The sequence below is a fragment of the Portunus trituberculatus genome, chromosome 30, assembly GCF_017591435.1.
Source record: "Portunus trituberculatus isolate SZX2019 chromosome 30, ASM1759143v1, whole genome shotgun sequence".
In the NCBI taxonomy this organism is placed as follows: Eukaryota; Metazoa; Arthropoda; class Malacostraca; order Decapoda; family Portunidae; genus Portunus; species Portunus trituberculatus.
This window is the reverse complement of record NC_059284.1, coordinates 6,032,750-6,050,670: the sequence shown is the minus strand read 5'-3', so window position 1 is coordinate 6,050,670 and position 17,921 is coordinate 6,032,750.

Genomic DNA, 17,921 nt, shown 5'->3' with positions numbered 1-17,921 from the left:
TGCATTGTGAAGGTGCAATTCATTCCCTAGTGATCATTAAGACTTGTTTATCATGTATGTTGCTCTCTCTCTCTCTCTCTCTCTCTCTCTCTCTCTCTCAGACACGGTCCATCTGTCTCCGCCTACCCATAAAACTGTCCTCCCGACGCACCTGGCTGCCCTCACCTGCCGTCTCTCCCACACGCCAAGATTTACCTGTGTGTCCTTGACGGTATGTGAGATTAGCGGCATTCTTCCTCTCCTACTTGTGAGTCAATGGAAGTTTATTTTCTCTTACTGTTTTCGCTTGGTATGTTTTTGTTTCTGTGCTCTTTCGTGTCTAATTAGTGTGGTAGCGGTGGTGGTGGTGGTGGTGGTGGTGGTGGTGGTGGTGGTGGTGGTGCTTGTGGTGGTACCAGTAGTATTTGTAGTAGTTGTTGTACTAATTGTAATGGTAGTAGTAGTAGCAGCAGCAGCAGCAGCAGTAGCAATAGTAGTAGTAGTAGTAGTAGTAGTAGTAGTAGTAGTAGTAGTAGTAGTAGTAGTAGTAGTAGTAGTAGTAGTAGTAATAGTAGAGGTACGAGTAACGACTAGTAGTAGTAATTGTCATTCTATATATGACAAACTCACATTCCCTCCCCCCGCAACATACAAAGACCTAAACAAACAGAGGGTATCGTTTCTCGTTTTTTATCCACCTTCCTATTCTCTATCTCCATCCAGATGTTCTTTTCTCCAATGCCCACGCGCCCCTTCAGTCCCTTCCACCCGCTGTGTGGCGGTGTGTCGTGCGGCAGTGCATGTGACAACCACCATCACATACCATTGTCTCCTCAAGCGTCTTTGTGCACCATTGGCAGCTTCTTCTTTCACGCTTCCTCACCCCTTCAAACTGACTAAACTTTTTCCTCGAGTTTGCTTGCGTTTACTCAAAGCGTCGCGTTCCACACTAGTCCTTTCTATGTGCTGCTCTGTTGTATCCCTCGATTTTTTTCAATATTTTTCCAGCATAAGAAAACGTGAGTATAGCCCACCAATTCCCCAGATTATTGCTATCTTCATGTGTCTAAATGATTTGCTTCAAGATACTCGCCGCTGTGTGACGAAAATTTATTATATTCTTTTTACGTTGTCCCTTAAGAATGGCTGGAATACGTAGCTCAGCCTGTGTGCCGTGAGAAGTTCAAGACAAACAAGGTGTTGACACAGGCACAGGAAAATGTACCCTGCGCCAAAAATATATAAATGTGTACCGAGAATATTTTTATTTTGCACACAACGGAAGTAGTGAGGTGAGGGGGACGCTCGTGTGTGTGTGTGTGTGTGTGTGTGTGTGTGTGTGTGTGTGTGTGTGTGTGTGTGTGTGTGTGTGTGTGTGTGTGTGTGTGTGTGTGTGTGTGTGTGTGTGTGTGTGTGTGTGTGTGTGTGTGTGTGTGTGTGTGTGTGTGTGTGTGTGTGTGTGTGTGTGTGTGTGTGTGTGTGTGTGTGTTTCTGTGTTTGTGCGTGAAGTTTGCATGAATTAATATTTCAATAGGTAATTACGACATCTCACTGTATCAGGGTTTATAATTTCAGTTTGACCTACATGGTAATTTATATCAATACCCGTAGGAGAGTTAACTCCATCCGACAAAAAGCTGATTATCTCTAGCACATTATTTATATATATATATATATATATATATATATATATATATATATATATATATATATATATATATATATATATATATATATATATATATATATATATATATATATATATATATATATATATATATATATATATATATATATATATATATATATATATATATATATATATATATATATATATATATATATATATATATATATATATATATATATATATATATATATATATATATATATATATATATATATATATATACATAGGAAGCACTGTTCAGCTTCCGCCTATTTGCGGCGCAGGCATTTTATCTATAGTGGTACCCATATTAGGGCCCATATCACTACCCAAGCGCATCTTTGGTGTAACCACCTAGAATATGGGTATCATGGAGACATGTAGGTAACTTTAAACCACACGATAAATGGCATAGCTTCAAAGCTTTATGTGGTGGGATTCGAACCTACGCGTGAACGTCTACCCGATCCCACGCTCATCACCTTATCCACTATATATATATATATATATATATATATATATATATATATATATATATATATATATATATATATATATATATATATATATATATATATATATATATATATATTAAAGGTCTTTTAAGAACGAAAGCACTAATTTGGAAAGTATAAACAAAACCGTTTTGCAAAAACTAAACAACAACCATACAAAGCTTAGGGGCGTTTGGTTTTTCCGGACTAATTGAATATAAAACTTAAAACGTATCAGAGTAATTTTATAAAATTTGAGCAAAATCCTCCACGTACGCCTACATACATGAATAATTTAAGAACGGAGAGGATATGCATAATATCACCTGCGAGATACAAAAAAAATAAAACTGATATAAAAGAAATTCGAGTAATTTGATATTCACCCAGAATTCATATACTTTTGGGGATAAAAGTACGCTGCTGAAACAATTCATGGGTACAAGTGTCACGAGGAAACATGGGAGTAGTACCTTATATTTTTATTTCTTCATGGAAGCTCGCGCAGAGAAAGAAACTCGATCCGTTATCAAAGCGGAGGCTGAAATTTTTATTGCAGAGTCTGTCAAAAATAAATAATAAAATATTTCTGCAGTCGAGTAGGGGAGGTGAGGCAAGCGACAGCTGGGGCGGGAGACACACACGCCTCACCTGAATACCGAAATGGACCAGGTAACACCAAGTCTCTCTCTCTCTCTCTCTCTCTCTCTCTCTCTCTCTCTCTCTCTCTCTCTAACACTGAAGGCAAGGAAAAATTAATCCCCTGCAACCTTCCATCCCTCCACAATGAAGAGACTCGAGCCTCACATAACACTCTTCTCCTGAATTTCATTTCACTACTTGATGCCTTTCACTATAATTGTAGTCCACGAGCTTCCTGACCTTTCCTCCTCCTCTCCTTAGCACCCTCTTTCCGCCCTCCGCTGTCTTCTCTCCACCTTCATTTCCTCCTCTTTCTCCCTCCTTACTGTTCGTCTTTCTGTCACTCATTTCCTACTTCCTATCCTTCTTTAATATTTTTCTTTCCCACTCTCCTCACTGTCTTTCTGTCACTCTTTCTTCTCTCAACTTTCCTTTCTGTATTTCTTTGCCTCGTTCTGGTTATTCTGTGTTCTGTTACTTACTCTTTCTCTCTTCCTTCATCTCTTCCTTTCCTTCCATTCCTTTGTTCTCTCGTTAGTAAAAGCCGATAATTAGGAAGGTGATGTGAACATCGTCTCTCTCTCTCTCTCTCTCTCTCTCTCTCATACACCGAAGTAATATTCATGATTACTTAAGCCTTAGCACTGAGGATCCTACGCTGTATGCATTGCTTGCTACCTTTGTGTCACCACTGTGCACGTGATGTCTTACGCATACACATATCTTGGAGTATCTCTGTTAATAGCAGCAAGTTGAGTTTATATTTCCTCTTAAAACAATACGGTTACTTTTTGTTTTCATTCCACAAACAAATTGCATTGAAAATCATGTTGGAATTAATATGACCTCTAAAAACAAAACTGATATATTCTTTTCACTGTAAAAAAAAATCTTATTATGAAAAATGTTAATTCATGTACTCTATTCATTCATAAACCCATAATACTCAAAATATTTAATTAAACAAAAGAAAATAAAGCTTATCATTAACAATGCTACATAGCATGAAAACATATATAAAAAAACACCGTAATTAGAACCAAAATTTCCAAAACAAACGAAATAAAAGAATATTCGTGACTCACAGACTTAAAGAACACTAAACCTTTTATCAAACAAGAGTGAAAAAAGGTATTAAAGGATGATGAGTAAAGGATTAAAAAAATCAATACCCTATATAAAGACATTACATATACGCTACCAAAACTGACAAAATAGAAGACTAACCCTAGATTCTGAGTCCCATACCTTCTATTATACTAAAGTAACACCACTCAGCAGAAGAGCTCCACCAGAAATGCTGCCGTACCTGAAGAAGTGAAGGAATCTGAGGCCATCTCTCTCAGTGTCGAGTGTGCACAGGACGCCCTGGTACCAAATTCCTTTTGATATTGCAAATGAAGACCTGAGGGACTTCTTGATGACATGTGTTTCGTGGTAATCAAGAGTGACTGACTCACTATGTTTACTGTCATAACTACCTTTACCATTCCTTCTCTATCTCTCTACCTCTCTCTATCTCTCTTGGCCTAAATAATATGAATTATGAAATTAAGAAAACTTGTCGGTGAAAAAAAACAAGAAAAAAAAGAAATATATATATATATATATATATATATATATATATATATATATATATATATATATATATATATATATATATATATATATATATATATATATATATATATATATATATATATATATATATATATATATATATATATATATATATATATATATATATATATATATATAATTTAATTCCTTAGGTTTTGAATGATACTATTTAAAAATGGTGTGTGTTTTTTGTGCTCGTATAAACAATAGAACGAAGCCTAGGAAATACAGGAAATCACTATTACGTGATGTTTTATGATGTTTTGCGTTTGAAATAACATTATTAGTGATTCACCTTTTTGTATATCATTTAAAGTAAATCCCTTATATATTTTTCAACTGTCATATTAATTTGCTGGAAAAATACATCAAAGAACTAAAAACGCAAGAGTGTTGAAACAGAAAGGAGATCCTCACAAAAAGATGAAACTATTTAAAGGGAAGTAGCTGTTAAGTAAAAATACAGAGACTTTGAAGTCAAGTAAAAAATATATGCACAGATAATAATGAGAAAGAAGGGGAACAGGAGGAGGAAAAGGAGGAAGAATGGAGTCGATAATATAGGTGACACTAATGAGTAAAACAAGACGACCCGACATGTAGCCTTAGGATATAGGGCATTATATCCTCCCACCCTCTCTCTCTCTCTCTCTCTCTCTCTCTCTCTCTCTCTCTCTCTCTCAACAATAGCGGGACAGGCTGTACCAAGGATACTGGGGATATTTACGGAAGATTATCTTTACTATAATTTGGAGATAAATAAAGAAGAAAAAAAAAGCTTCAACAAATCTACTACGGGATGTTGTGAAGGGCGAAGCAAGATGGCGTCGGCTCAGTGTCAAGGGCATGAATTACCTTCTGTGTCGGCATAGCATCATGGCGTCTTGGTATCGCGCCTTTTGCATTTTACGATCCAGAGTATTGCTTGTCGCTCTTTATCGTAAATGATTGCTGTCGTAAAAGGCTGAATGGTCGTTGTGTGTGTGTGTGTGTGTGTGTGTGTGTGTGTGTGTGTGTGTGTGTGTGTGTGTGTGTCTAACCTTATACTTCAGTAAATAATTATATAATATAAACATAATATGTTCTATTCAAATTACATCATTCCTACATACCAAAAATCTCATATCTTTTCCTCCTCCTCCTCCTTCTCCTCCTCCTCCTCTTCCTCTTCCTCCTCTTCCTCTTCCTCCTGCTCCTCCTCCTCCTCCTCCTCCTCCTCTTCCTCCTCCTCCTCGTCCTCCTCCTCCTCCTCCTCCTCCTCTTCCTCCTCCTCCTCCTCTTTCATCTCTCCAAACCTCTCTCCTTCCCATCTTAAACATCACCAATTTCAACCTATCTCATACACGTCACACACACACACACACACACTGTATGATTATGTATATATGTATGTGTGTAAGCACACACACACACACACACACTGTATAATTATGTATATATGTATGTGTGTAAGCAAGTATGTATGTATATATGTAGAGACAAAAAAAAAAGCTGCTTCCGCGCTCCGGTACACATTCATGGGCAAACAAATAAATACGTGGGAATATGTGGTTTAATAATTTTCTCACTACTTTATTTAGCAGGAAAAGCCCGGACGTGGGACCAGTTTCCGTCTCCCAAACCACCGGCAATTTACGGTCTCTGCATTAAGGCAAATGTTTTTTCCCCTCTTTTTTCAGTAATTAAATTTTTCCTCTCTAATTCCGTTCTAAAGTTTCCATTTTGTCCTCGTGTAGGAAGGAGATTTTTGCAAACCTGACTGGATTAAAAAGAAAGAAGAAAAAAAGGTTTCAGTAAGTTGCGTGTGTGTGTGTGTGTGTGTGTGTGTGTGTGTGTGTGTGTGTGTGTGTGTGTGTGTGTGTGTGTGTGTGTGTGTGTGTGTGTGTGTGTGTGTGTGTGTGTGTGTGTGTGTGTGTGTGTGTGCGATTTATTTCCACGAAAGTGTATGGTCGTTTTGACGTTGGACAATTTTTTTTTTTTTTTTGACAAGCAAATAACGCATTTCCTTGGCATTTCATTTTGTGATATTCAAATCCAACAAACGACAATGAAAAGAAATGTAAATCACAAAAAAGTACACGAAAAAACAAACAAGAAAAATAATAACAAACACATTAAACAAATAATGCAAATGAAAAGAAAACGGATAAAAAAAATACAATCCCTCCAATATCGAAGGAGGGAAAAAGAAAAAAAGAAACGTATATGAAAAGAAAAAAAATAAGAACACAAGGAAACGAAGGAAGAAAGTAAAGGTAAAATGAACGAAGGATGAAAGGAGAAGAGAAGAAGAAGAGAGTCAGCCAAGAAATAAACGGAGACTAAGGGAAGAAAAATGTGCTAAGGAGAAAAAAAATAAGTTAGAAAAAAGGAGATGACGTATAAAGGAAGGATAGGACAGAAGGAGGAAAGGAAGTTGGGAGGCAGCAAGTGAAGGCTGCCGGAAGGAGAAGGAAGGAGGTGGTGCTGGAGGAGGAGGAGCATTAGGAGGAGAAGGAGGAGGAAGAGAACGAGGAGAACGACAAGAAGGATAAGGAGGAGGAAGTGAAAAAAAAGCCAGAAGAGAACGAGGAAACTGGACCAGAAAGACGATGAAGAAGAGGAGTCGGAGGAGGATGAGGAGGAGGAGGAGAAGGAAAAAGAAAGAGGAGGGAAAGAAGGAGACAAGAGAGACAAACTGAGCATCATGAGCAGCAGAAAAGAAGGGTAAGAATAAAGGATGAAGGAAGGTGGTAAAAAAAGAAAAGAAAATAGATAAAAGAATTTCTGGTAACAGAATAACATTTCAAAAAGTGAAAATGTGAAGGGATATATATTGTGCAAATAAATAGAAAATACGACAAAACAGATAAAACAGAAAACACTAAAACAACGCGGAGAAAAGAATACGACCCTGCAACACGGGTTTCACACATCACGATACAACAACAACATCAACATTAACAACAAGAACAACAACAAGAACAACAACAAGAACATCTATAACAACAACGATGATAATAATGATAATAATAATGGAAAAATGATAGTAATAATTAAACATATCGGATCAGATTACCTAAGAAGTGACTTATGCTGTCATACATTCTACAAATTAAGAAACTTTACCTTCCGTCTATTCGCGCAATGTATAGGAAAGAGAAGGAACTCACTAAAATACTTTATCTATCCATCTGTTGAAACTCATTACTCTTTTATACCACAAAGTAACACAAACACCCTGTAAAACACCACAAAGTCACACAAAAATCTTTGAAACACCACAAAGTCACACAAACACCCTGTAAAACACCACAAAGTCACACAAAAACTCTTTGAAACACCACAAAGTCACACAAACACCCTGTAAAACACCACAAAGTCACACAAAAACTCTTTGAAACACCACAAAGTCACACAAACACTCTGTAAAACACCACAAAGTCACACAAACACCCTGTATAACACCACAAAGTCACACAAACACCCTGTAAAACACCACAGTCACACAAACACCCTGTAAAACACCATAAAGTCACACAAAAAACCCTATAAAACACTACAAAACCACACAAACACTCTTTCAAACACCACAGAGTCACAAAAACCCCCTGTAAAACACCACAAAATCAAACAAACACCCTTTAAAACACCACAAAGTCACACAAACACCCCTTAAATCACCACAAAGTCACACAAACACCCTGTAAAACACCATAAAATCACACAAACACCCTTTAAATCACCACAAAGTCACACAAACACCCTGTAAAACACCATAAAATCACACAAACACCCTTTAAAACACCATAAAATCACACAAACACCCTTTAAAACACCACAAAGTCACACAAACCCTGTAAAACACCACAAACTCAAACAAACACCCATTAAAACACCACAAAGTTACACAAACACCCTGCAAAACACTATAAAATCACACAAACACCCTTTAAAACACCACAAAGTCACACAAACCCTGTAAAACACCACAAACTCAAACAAACACCCATTAAAACACCACAAAGTTACACAAAACCCTGTAAAACACCACAAAGTCACACAAACGCCTTTCAAAACACCTTACCATTGATAGAAAAAAGGTTAAAAAACTATGTAGCTGTTTCTTATCCTCGTATGTTCTGTCATCTAACCACATCGAACTTTTTCTCTCTCTATGGAATCTTTAGCGTTCCGTTGTTTTCTATCTTTAAAGTTAAGCTCTCTCAGACCATTACTAATAATTTCATATATTCTGAGCGTTTCCTTTCCTTATCTCCTGGTTTTTTTTATTTATTTATACCATGTGGGCTTTTCACGGGAATTTATGGGCTAAAGGGGATACTTTTGGGGTACCTCCTATCTCAAAGCCCACCCGCTAGGAAACCGTTGCCCCGAGTGAGGAAGCCCATTCTACACTCGGATCGTGGACAGGATTCGAACCTGTGCGCCTCTGCCCACCTTTGACTATGTTATGCCTGTTTTACTAGAAATTAAGTTATCTATGCCCTGTCCTTAATGATTGTAACACTAGTACCAACAATAACAACAATAACGATAATAACAACAACAACAATAACACTATCGATAACAACAACAACAATAACAAAATCAGAAGTAACATCAACAACCATAACCATTATCGTAATGATAATAATAAAAAAAATAATGACAGGAATAATTGGTGTCAGAATAACTATAAACATGAAAATAATAACAAAATGATAGTAATAACAATAGAAATAAGAATAACAATGATAATGATGATAAAAAAGTTAACAAATATTTCTTTTTTTCAAAATAGTGAAAGATGAACAGATAAACCACCTACAAAAGAGTGTTCATACCAATACTAAAGGAAAAAAAAACTAGACAATGAAAAATAGAAAAAAATAAATAAAAGTCAAATATAAAAAAAAAAAAAAAAAAGAGTTCTCCCTGAAAACATGTACATAAAACAGAATATACATGGGAAAAAAAGGGAATCTGTTACTATGGCAATGCTGTGTTTTGTCTTCGTACCATTCATCTTTTTTAGGGGAAACCTGAAATATAAAGTTTGAGTACATTTCACCCACGGACAGGACAAAAATAGGAGGAGGAGGAGGAGGAGGAGGAGGAGGAGGAGGAGGAGGAGGAGGAGGAGGAGTAGGAGGAGAGGAGGAGGAGGAGGGTATGGATATTGTGGGGGATGGAGGAGGTGGAAGAGAAGAGAAAGGTGAAGTGACAGAAGATATCACGATGAATAAAAAAGAGAGAGAGAGAGAGAGAGAGAGAGAGAGAGAGAGAGAGAGAGAGAGAGAGAGAGAGAGAGAGAGAGAGAGAGAGAGAGAGAGAGAGAGAGAGAGAGAGAGAGAGAGAGAGAGAGAGAGAGAGAGAGAGAGAAATCTATCTGTATCGTATTTTTTTTTTCTTTTGACTAGAAAAAAAACAAAACATAAACTGGAAACCACAGACAGAATATATAATACACCAATAAAAAAAAACTTTACTATTATTCATGCCGCGACATCAAAAACTTATAAAGTAAAACGCGAAAAAAAAAAAAAAAATGCAGACAACAAAAAAAGGCCAATTGTCGAACTGTCTTCACGATAATTCAATAACAAAATCCCTTGCGTCCATCAGTTTGTGTGTGTTACTTTTTGCATTGTGTGTGCGTGTGTGTGTGTGTGTGTGTGTGTGTGTGTGTGTGTGTGTGTGTGTGTGTGTGTGTGTGTGTGTGTGTGTGTGTGTGTGTGTGTGTGTGTGTGTGTGTGTGTGTGTGTGTGTGTGTGTGTGTCTTTTCTATTGTATTTTCTTTTAGATATTTATTCACTTTTTGTTGTGAATAAAATTGAATAATGAAAAATAAGAACAATAAAGAAGGAATTGCAGTGGATGTTGGAAAATGATTTATGGAACAAGTTATCTGTCGTCTACATCACATCTTTTCTATACAAATTCTTCATCATTGCACTAGATTTATGGATAAAGAAAAGTCTTTCACTCAGAATCATCTCCCTTCCAGTGTTGTCATCTACATCTTCTATTTTCTACCTTATTTCCTATCTTCCTCATTCACACACAGATGAATCATTACCAACTTTAAAGAAATGGAGTCAAAATTCAGTTTTCTCTGTATATCTGTCTTCTATTAATTCTCTGACTGTTCCATTAACCTTGTATAAATGAAAACAATATATGCTATTTGAATTATATTTTAAGAACTGTATATCCACACACAAATTCATGTAACTCACCCATTATATATATATTTTTTTATCTTAATTATTTCTTTATTTTTTTTCATTCTTTGACATAATTTCTAAGAACTGTACATCCATTTACATCCACTGCGCTTATCCACCAGCCATTCCTCCCCTCTCTCCACTATCCCTACCTCCCTTCCCCCCTCCTCCTCCTCCACCAAATTCGACAGGCCTATTCCACGGGACAAATTAGTCATCAGGCCACACGCATAATGTTAAAGCTCATTCTGAACTCATAAATCCTAATAAAAATTACCTGACGAACATCTCATTTTATCCCGGTCCCTCCCCCGTACCCCTCACTCCTCTCTAGCTGTTGACATTTCATTAACGCCCCTCCCCTGTGTTCCCTTCCGCATTCTATTCTTTACTTTACCTTCTGCCTCTCCATATTTAGCACTTCCCATGTTCCTTTTCTCAGTACGTTGCCATGGTTTCTCTATTCTCTCATATGCCCATAGAGTGTCGAGTTGTTTACCTGTTCTACTAACTTATATACTTTAAAGTTGTGTTTTCCATACTTGCAAGGGGAATATTCCTACGGGAACTGAAAGAAGGGATGGGACAAGGTGGAAGGAGATGAATGAGGAAGAAAAAGAAGATCGCAGGAATTCGCTTCACCTATCTCTCTTCCATGAATCGCCAGAAAAAAATATTAATTAATGCAAATGTTTGCTAACTTTGTTATTAAATTCAGTTCGATTATCTTAATTAAATTACGTAAGGGTAAAATGGCTCAAAGTTGGAGGCAGTTTTCTTTATTTTGCGGAGGTAAGTTTGTTCTGCTGCACCTGGTGACGGCAGGCTCCTCCCCTTCCCCCATCCTTCTCCTATCTCTCTCCCCCGTCCTCTTCCTCTTCTTCTCTTCCGCTGCATTAAGAAGACGAAAAAAAATTGCATATTAAGTATCATGGCGGAGTGCTGTTTCAAGTCTCTCTCTCTCTCTCTCTCTCTCTCTCTCTCTCTCTCTCTCTCTCTCTCTCTCTCTCTCTCTCTCTCTCTCTCTCTCTCTCTCTGACATGCACACACTGATTGATGGCACTACGGGAGGAGAGCCCTGTGGATCAGTACATACACTACTTAATGTTCTGTTCATTTCATTTTTCCTTCTATCACAGCACAAGCTACGTATTCCCATAAAATAAATCGTATAATTCTTTACCTGTAAGCTATTTCTTACTTCAGTTATCCTTTCCTTATTTTCCCTTCTAACTTCGCTATCACACAACTTTCTCGTCTCACCTTCAAAGTTGAAAAAAAAAAAGAAAACGCCATGCATTATTCATATAGCAGATTCTTGACATGTTATTTCCTCTTTACGCATCAATTATACCTTCCTTCCCCCAATACGTCCTCAAAATTTCGTTTCTCAATCATGCTTCTCTCTGCTCGCCTGTTTTCATCCGCTAAACAACACATTCACTCATCCATTCATTCATTCACTTGCTCGCTCACTCACTCCTTTCCGTCACTATTTTCCGCCTTAATTATGGGGTTCCCCCAGCCCAAAAACTAGTAGTGTCCTCAAGCTTTCTTATGCTCCCCTTGCCTTCCATCCTCCTACCTCAGTCTCATCAATATTCTTAACGGTAATCCAGGGGAAGCCTCGAAGTCCTGACCTGAAGGCTGCGGGGGATTATGGTAATGACGACACAGAGGCTCACATCGAAGTGGGGCAAGAGAGAGAGAGAGAGAGAGAGAGAGAGAGAGAGAGAGAGAGAGAGAGAGAGAGAGAGAGAGAGAGAGAGAGAGAGAGAGAGAGAGAGAGAGAGAGAGAGAGAGAGAGAGAGAGAGAGAGAGAGAGAGAGAGAGAGAGAGAGAGAGAGAGAGAGAGAGAGAGAGAGAGAATTATTCTACTTGTAAGAACTCTGCAACCTAAGACCATGTCACTGCAGACGGTAAAAAGATGACAAGGCGTAGATAACAGCTGACACCATAAAAAAAAAGAATAAAGGAAACTGCAAGAAGCTTTCATGCTACATGTAGTGGCTTCATTTTCTAAACCCCGTAATGACTCTGATAACCGGGCTATGTTAAAGCAGTAAAACAATGACCAGCTGTAGATAGTAAGGAATTTCGTCACTCTGGAAAAAAATGGACAAATTGATGGAAAGAGATATAAGATGAAAATAGAAGGAGAGGTGCACAATGGGAGGTGCCAAGGGTCGCTGCATCGTGGTACTTAAGCGTGAGTGCCTCTCCCCATTTAGAAAAAGCACTCATGCTCAATTCATAAAAAAAAAAAATGCACATCAAACGTCCTGGTGAAGGCGACCCCATGAAGCACTGCTTCCTTTTTTTCTTTTTGCGCAGGAATTCGTATCAACTTCAATCATGAGCTTTTCCGATATTTTTTTTTCCTGTATTCCAAAGAGTTTTCCATATATTACTGGAGTTTTGCCTTTGATGTCTTGTGTATCTGCAATTTCAGGCTTAATTGAGATATTTTTTTCTGTTTGTTCTGGCAGCTTTGAAAGCCCATGATTCTTTAATACCGAAAATTAAAAGGATTATAAACAGACATTTTCGCTCAAGTTCTTTTTTTACAGACAGTGAAAACGCTTTCTTTTACAGTTCGGCTCGAATAAAATATTTGATACGAGGGAATTCATTCCATTAATCACAAGACTCACCAATCTGACTAATGGGGCTACGAAATAATATCAAAGAAAAGTAAAAAGTAAAATACTGCATAGGATTTAAGAGTATGGATTATATAAAAGATTACTGATATACATTATAATACAAGTAAAACAAAGATCATGGTAAATACAGCGTGAACCTTTGCTAACCATGGGTAGTCTGGGTAACCTAACCACCCAACACCAAGCTTCATTAAGGCTTCACCTGGGAAACAATTAGTGGCAGGTGAGGCAGCAGCGGCTAGGTGTAACATTACCTGCAGCTGATGAACACTCCTGCCGCGCCGCGATATTTCAAGGAGCCACTGAGGGTTATTTGAGGGATAAGTTACGGCCCTCTGGCACGCCACGATACCCTCTCCTCCTTGTCTGCTTCTACCAATCTCGAGAAGATGATGGAAGGGAGGATGTAAGGGAACGAAGGGAAGGACAAATATACAGTCAGGTGTGAGATGTGGCAGATGAAAGGAAGGATGTAAGAACACAAAGGGAATAATGAAGTCACAAGCAGAGAATGAGTTTTAGAGTAAGATCATAAAGGAAAAGGATAACACTATGGATATATAACACTTACAAGAGAGAGTCAGGTGTGAGTTGTGTAAGGCGTGTTTTGCAAGGAAGAGGGCAAAAAAATGAAATGAGCAGCATGACAAAACGAAAAACAAAGAAAAGCTGAAAATATTTCGTCCTGTGATTCCTCTACTGTGTGTTGCGTTTAACTTTAAACATATTTTAGTAAACTTATACAATTGTTTTATTTATTATTTAATATTTTATGTAACTATAACTTCCCACTGAATCTATTAAGAATTTGTATAACCGGCATACGCTCTCTCTCTCTCTCTCTCTCTCTCTCTCTCTCTCTTCCGCAGTCCTGTTTTGTTTACATAATCTTTCTATCTTCAATTCCAGAATTCATCTATTCACCTGGCTTCTATTTTCTCCTCCCTCTTTGTTCATACAGAGAGAGAGAGAGAGAGAGAGAGAGAGAGAGAGAGAGAGAGAGAGAGAGAGAGAGAGAGAGAGAGAGAGAGAGAGAGAGAGAGAGAGAGAGAGAGAGAGAGAGAGAGAGAGAGATCCCTGTTCATTTTTATCAACAAAACTTCCCTCTCACGTCCTTTTCCTCCATACACTTTATTCTCATCCCTTGCCTTATCGATTCCCCACTACAGCCTCGGCATGATTTAACCTTTTTTCCTCCTGTTTTTCTCCTAATCTTTCTCCTCCTTTTCTTTCTCTTTCCTCCTCTCCTCACTGATCTCTCCTTCCACTTACTCCCTCCGTTTTCTTTAGTAAGTGAACAATAGTATATCTACACTAGTTGATTTTAGTTTTCATGTGTTTCTTTTCTTTTTACATCAAAGATAATTTTGATGATAGATCTTCTGTATAGTGTATTTCAGTTACATTATTAGAATAGCAGGTATTTTTTTTCTCTCTCTCTCTCTCTCTCTCTCTCTCTCTCTCTCTCTCTCTCTCTCTCTCTCTCTCTCTCTCTCTCAGTGGCGGACGGGTTGTTTCGATTTTTCTCTCATACCTGTGTCTAGTTTGAAGCAACAACAATTGCTTCTCTCTCTCTCTCTCTTGCTGGAAGTTACGTTGTTTGTATTGTTATTCTTGTGTATGTGTGTGTGTGTGTGTGTGATTCGCCTCGGTCGTCTGCTGGTCACCCAGCCAGTATTCCCCATTACGAAGCGAGCTCAAAGCTCGGGTAGGACTGTGTGTGTGTGTGTGTGTGTGTGTGTGTGTGTGTGTGTGTGTGTGTGTGTGTGTGTATGTGTGTGTGTGCACGAGCATTCCTATGTGAAACATGCATGTCTGTGTGTGTGTGTGTGTGTGTGTGTGTGTGTGTGTGTGTGTGTGTGTGTGTGTGTGTGTGTGTGTGTGTGTGTGTGTGTGTGTGTGTGTGTGTGTGTGTGTGTGTGTGTGTGTGTAGGCAATCCTATCCTCAAGGTTTATCAGTTTTCTCTTCTCTTCTTCACGGAAACATTCAATGCTGCGTTTCTCTCTCGTATTTAGAGCGGAAGCGGATATGTTGTTTAATGAATGATGAATATGGAACAGTGACTAGAAATTACGTGTAATTATGTAACTCCTTTGCTTCCTTTGCAGGATTTTTTAATTCTTTTCATGAATTGGCACGAGAATGAGTAACGAAAAGAATAACTCTCCTGTAATTCCTTGTTTTGGTAAGTTTCCTTATTTTACCATGTTTTGTTTCAGAAAAAAAACATTGATATTTTTGGGACTAGTATTGTTTTTCTTTTACTTAACATGTTTTACCCTTTTTACCTTCTCCAAGGCTAATGTGCAAACGCAATTGGTTATTGCTGCATGTTGTAAGTGTAATCATAGTTCGATTATGCAAGGAAATTATCCAAAAAGTATTGTGTGGTAATATATATATATATATATATATATATATATATATATATATATATATATATATATATATATATATATATATATATATATATATATATATATATATATATATATATATATATATATATAAAATTATAGTTTAGAAATTTATCATGTGAAGGGCAGTGAGAACGTTATTGGTGATGCTTTGTCTCGTACACCGTCTAGTCCTAAGACATCGTAATCAGGTGCCTCACGCCTATTTTGGGAAGGGGATGTTACGTTGTTAACCAAGTTAACACGGTAGCTACGTTCAAAAGTAGATTAGACAAGTTTTATAAAGGAAATGGTTTCCGATAATTTTTTTTTCTTTTAGCGATAGTAGTAGTTACACTAGATTCCTCTTTTTCTTAGCGATAGTAGTAGTTACATTAGTACTCTCTTTTTTTTCCCATCTTTCCTGTATAAATTTCCCCGATTGTCCTTCTCAGCAGTCGGGGTGTATTTTTCGTCTTATTTCTTGCCGGGTGACGCTGGAGGGAGTGGTGGGTGGGGAGGAGCTTCATCTGTTCTATCCTTACCTCCTACTAAGTATGTAGCTTCTGTACATGTAGTTTAGTAAACGAGTGACCTCGTTATAAGTCGCAAGGCCTCCTGTCACTCGTCTTTCCTATGTATTCCTATGTAAGTTAGCCTTAAAAATGATCCAATTTTTCTTTTTTCTATTGATGTATCCTTTTTTTTTTAGTTTTATAATCGTTATTATTACTATTATTATATTATTATTATTATTATTATTATTATTATTATTATTATTATTAATATTATTATTATTATTATTATTTTTATTATTGTAACTATTTGTATCATACGTTCGGTCATAGTACATTATATAAGTATATTCTCCTTATGCTTATAAACTGTACGTTCTAGCGATGCAATGAAACAGAGAGGATTGATTGTGATGAGTAGAGATGATTAGTGTAAGCATAAGAGGGAGTAGCGGATATGCCTGAGGACGAAAAAAGAGGTTGGGGATTGTGTGAGGTGTATCTTGTAGTGATGGAGGAATTTCTATGATTTGTAGAGTATGGAGGGATAGTGTGTAAGAATTCGTGGTGTGATAGCGTTGTCTTGTGGTTCAGTCAGGTTGGTGTATTATGTAAGATTTGTCAAGAGTTCTTGTCTGGGGAGTGTATTATTGCAGTAATTATGGAGGTGAGTGTGGGAGTTTTGGTGGCGTCTGGGGAATTGGGAAGTTACAAAACTGAGGTATTGAGAGTTGTGGCATATTGTGGTGGTGAAGTGGTGATGTTTTGGGAATAAAAAGAGTTATTTATATTGTGATTATGGTGTAAAATGCATAAAAAGGTAAATACTTGCTTAAAGGAATTATAATGTGATAAGGAGCGTGGATAGCTTTGTTGTGTGGTGAGTGAGACCTTATGTGTACTCATTTAAAGTATAGAATGGAAGTTTTGAATTATTAAAAAAAAATTTTGAGATTTATATTAGTATTTGTAATGTTTGCCACCGCACAACTAATATTCATATGTAGGAACCACGGTGGAGAGTAGTGCCAAGGAAAGCTAAGGGGAGAGAAACTGTACTTTTTATGTACTGCCGCCTCGGAGAGGACGAGTGGGTAAATTGGCAATATAATATATATATATATATATATATATATATATATATATATATATATATATATATATATATATATATATATATATATATATATATATATATATATATATATATATCAGTAGTAACAGTAATACAAATAATAATAACTATCAAAATAACAAGGATGAATAAACAAGGATAAATTAAATAATAGTAAAAATAATAATAATAATCATAAAAATAATGACAAATTTGATAATAATAATAATAATAATAATAATAATAATAATAATAATAATAATAATAATAATAATAATAATAATAATGATAATAATAAAAAACGAATAAAAAAAAAAATAATAATAATAATAATGATAATAATGATAAAAATAATAATAAACAATAAAAAACAATAATAAAAAAATAATAAAAATAATAATTACAATAATAAAAACAATGATTATTATTATTATTATTATTATCATTATTGTTATCTTTATTATTATAATCATTATTATCATTATTGTTATGATAATTTTCATTATAATTTTCATTATAATTTTCATCTTTCATATTATTATTATCATTATTGCAATTTTTATATTGTTATTATTATTATTATTATTATGATTATTATTATCAGCATTATTATTAT